Consider the following 4,281-nt stretch of genomic DNA (forward strand, 5'->3'; position numbering starts at 1 on the left):
TTGACCAGGATGGTCTCGATCTCTTGACCTCGTGATCCACCCGCCTCGGCCTCCCAAAGTGCTGGGATTACAGGCTTGAGCCACCGCGCCCGGCCGCTCTTTTCTTTTTTGATATTGAGTCTCGCTCTGTTGCCCAGGCTGAAGTGCAGTGGCTTGATCCTTGGCTCACTGCAAGCTCTGCCTCCTGGGTTCAAGTGATTTCCCTGCCTCGGCCTCCTAAGTAGCTGGTACTACAGGTGCACACCACTACACCTGACTTTTCTGTATTTTAATTATTTTTGTTATTTTTTTGAGATGGAGTCTCAGTCGCCAGGCTACAGTGCATAGTGTGATCTTGGATCATGGCAACCTCTGCCTCCCGGGTTTAAGTGATTCTCCTGCCTCAGCCTCCCAAGTAGCTGGAACTACAGGCACACACCACCACCCCCGGCTAATTTTTGTATTTTTAATATAGACAAGAGTTTCACCATGTTGGCCAGGATGGTCCTGATCTCTAGACCTCGTGATCCACCGGCCTCGGCCTCCGAAAATCCTGGGATTACAGGCGTGAGTCACCATGCCCGGCCTATTTATGAGACAATGCCTTGCTCTGTCGCCCATGCTGGAGTGCAGTGATTCCATCTCGGCCCACTGCAATCTCCGCCTCCCGGGTTCAAGCGATTCTCCTGTCTTAGTCTCCCGAGTAGCTGGGATTGCAGGCGTGCACCACCACACCCAGCTAATGTTTTGTTTTTTTAGTAGAGATGGGGTTTCACCACATTGCCCGGGCTGGTCTCAAACTCCTCACCTGATGTGATCCACCCGCCTCGCCCTGCCAAGTGCTGGGAGTGCAGGTTAAAGGGGTTAAAGAGGCGGGGCGCGGTGCACGCCGGGAGGCGGCTGATGGGCGGGGCCTTGAGCGTCTGCTCAGCCTCCGTCTGTCGTCGCAGTTTCCCACAAGCCTACGGGGCAGGGACCGCGCAGGCGCAGTTGTCTGGCCGGCCACGGTGAACTGCCGGGTGTGGTGTCGCTGGTGCACGTGCAGCCACCGCCTCCAGCCTGGGTGAGTGCGAAGCCCAGGGGAAGTGGGTATGGGTGCGCCTGCGGGTGCGGGGGACCCCGGGGTAGTGGGTGCGAGTAGGCCTGCAGGTTTGGGGGACTGAGGGTGAGGGTGGGTGTGGGTTCGCGTTGGCATGTGGGGGAACGAGGGGCGCTGCGTTCGGGTGCGGCTGCCGGTGTGGGGGCCGAGGGTGGGTGTGGGTGCCCCTGCAGATGTCGGGGACCCAGCGGCAGTGTGGGTGCACCTGCGAGTGTGGGGAACCTAGGGTGGGTGTGGCTGAGCCTGCTCCGGCCGTGGTGGGGCGTCTTTGAGGTTGGTGGTTGTGGTTGTCCTGCGGCGCCGAGGTGGCCACGCACCTGGGGGGGGGCGCTATTTCCGTGGTCGGGGGGTGTCCTTGGAACGTGGTCCCAGCCACTGCTTTTCCAGTGCTGCCTCCCTGCAGCCACAGCTGTGCTCCCGAGAGGATGCAGGTGCGGGTTCTTCATAATGAGGCTTGTGGGGAAGAGGCTGTGGAAATGGGATTGCTGTGGGAGCTGGAGAGTCGAAATTGGCCTCAAGACAAGCCCTTGGCTGATGCCTGAGGATTAGGACCCCCCATTAGGCAGCAGAGTCCCCTTTGGGAGAACTGGGGTGCATCCCCAAAGATCTGACCCTGGGGACCTGAATAAATTCAGCTCTCACAGAACTGTTCTTGGCAGGTGTGGCACGAAAGGTCATTTTCTAACAGCACAGGCAAGTTTGGGGCCTGAGTCCTCCGTCCTCAGTCCTTCAGTGCTTCCTAAGTGTCCGAAGGTGGAAAAACAAACATTGCACGTTTTCAATTAGAGTTCAGGAGGGTTCGAGTTTTCTCTCAGTACACGAAAGCGGTTTGTTGTTTTTATTATTACTATTTTTTTTTTTTCTTGAGACGGAGTCTCCCTCTCTCTCCCAGGCTGGCGTGCAATGGCGCGATCTTGGCTCACTGCAACCTCTGCCTCCTGGGTTCAAGCAGTTCCTCTGCCTCAGTCTCCCGAGTAGCAGGGATTACAGGTGCGGACCACCAGGCCTGGCTAATTTTTGTATTTTTAGTAGAGACGGGGTTTTTATCGTGCTAGTCAGGATGGTTTCGATCTTTTGACCTTGTGAACTCCTCCCTCCGCCCCTGCCTCGGGGTGCTGGGATTACAGGCGTTAGCCACCGGGCCCTGCCCCCCCCCCTTTTTTTTTTTTTTAGACAGTCTGGATGTGTCTCCCAGGCCGGTGTTCAATAGCGCGATATATGCTCATTGCAACCTCCGCCTCCCTGGTTTAAGCGATTCTCCTGCCTCAGCCTCCGGAGTAGCTAGCACTGCAGGCGTGCGCCACCACGCCCAGATAATTTTTGTATTTTCAGTAGAGATGGGGTTTCACCATGTTGGCCAGGATGGTGTTCATCCCTTGACCTCATGATCTGCCCGCTTCGGCCTCCCAAAGTGCTGGGATTAACTGCGTCTGGCTGTTCTTACTATTTTCAATATACACACAGTAAAACTATTTTAAGTGTATTTCTAAGAGTTTTCATAAATGCAAATTTCCACCACCAAAACAGAATATTCTATCACTCCCCAAATCCTCCTGGCTTGCCCATTTGCAGTCAACCTCGCACCCCTAACCTCTGATCTGCTTTAGATACCTGTATCTTTGCCTGTTCCAGAATGTCATGTTATGCGAAACACGTAGCTTTTTGAGCCCGGTTTGCAAAATTCAATGCCATATTTGTGAAGTTAGCTAATTATACTTGTCAATGATTGATTAATTGAGACAAGGGTCTCACCCTGCAGCCCAGGCTGGAGTGGGAGGGGCACAGACATAGCTCACTGCTGCGTCAAACGTCTGGGCTTAAGCGATCCTCCCACCTCAGCCGCCCTAGTAGCTGGGACTCCAGGCATGCACCACTAAGCCTTGCTGAAATTTTTTTTTTTTTTTTCAGTAGAGAGAAGCTCTCCTTTTTTACTTTGAGAGGGAGTCTTGCTCTGTCGCCCAGGCTGGAGTGCAGTGGTGTGATCTCGGCTCACTGCAACCACTGCCTCCTGGGTTCAAGCGATTCTCCTGCCTCAGCCTCCTGAGTAGCTGGGACTACAGGTGAGTGCCACCATGCCCAGCTAATATTTTTGTATTTTTAGTAGAGACAGGGTTTCACTGTATTGGCCAGGCTGGTCTTGAACTCCTGACCTCGTGATCTGCCCACCTGGGCCTCCCAAAGTGCTGGGATTACAGGCATGAGCCACCGCGCCAGGCCTGAGATAAGGTCTCCTTATGGCGCCAAGGCTAGACTTGGATTCCTGAGCGCAAGCGGTCCTCCCACTTTGGCCTCTCAAAGTGCTGGGTTTATAGGCAGGAGCCATGATGTCCAGCCTATTATTGTCTTGTAGAGTTTTGAGTTTAAAAACTTTTGATGGTGCTAAGTTAACAGTGGTGGCAGTTAACAGGCCTTCAAAACTGAGAGGTTGGCTGGGTGCAGTGGGTCACGCCTATAATCCCAGTACTTTGGGAGGCTGAGGTGGGCGGATCACGAGATCAGGAGATCGAGACCATCCTGGCCAACATGGTGAAACCCTGTCTCTACTAAAAGCACAAAAAATAGCCGGGCGTGGTGGTGCGTGCCTGTAGTCCCAGCTACTCAGGAGGCTGAGGCAGGAGCACTGCTTGAAACTGGGAAAACGCGGAAGTGGTAGTGAGCTGGGATTGCGCCACTGCACTCCAGCCTGGTGATAGAGCAAGACTCTGTCTCAAAACAAACAACTGAGAGCTTAAAGTACTATGTTTACATCGAGATATGTGAGTTTAAGATTCTGTGTTCCCTGTGCATAACTTTCTTCATTTGTATGATGGGATGGAAGATTAAATGAGATGATAAATCACATTAATCTCTGCACTGCTTAACACTGAGAAATTGACAGAATTTCACTTGCTTTTCCTCATGAACAAAATACAAAGCTGTTGGCCAGGGGTGGTGGCTCTCAGCTTTAATGCCAGCGCTTTGGGAGGCTGAGGCGCGAGGATTACTTGAGTCCAGGAGTTCCAGGCCAGCCTGGGCAACATAGTGAGATCTTACCTCCGCAAATAAAGAACGCCCCCATCACACACACCCAGAAAGCTGTTACATTTTTTTCCCTTTCTTCTTTTTTTTTGAGACGGAGTTTCACTCTTGTTACCCAGGCTGGAGTGCAATGGCGCGATCTCGGCTCACCGCAACCTCCGCCTCCTGGGTTCAGGCAATTCTCC

Source organism: Cebus imitator, unplaced genomic scaffold (assembly GCF_001604975.1).
Source record: "Cebus imitator isolate Cc_AM_T3 unplaced genomic scaffold, Cebus_imitator-1.0 Scaffold375, whole genome shotgun sequence".
NCBI classification, from domain to species: domain Eukaryota; kingdom Metazoa; phylum Chordata; class Mammalia; order Primates; family Cebidae; genus Cebus; species Cebus imitator.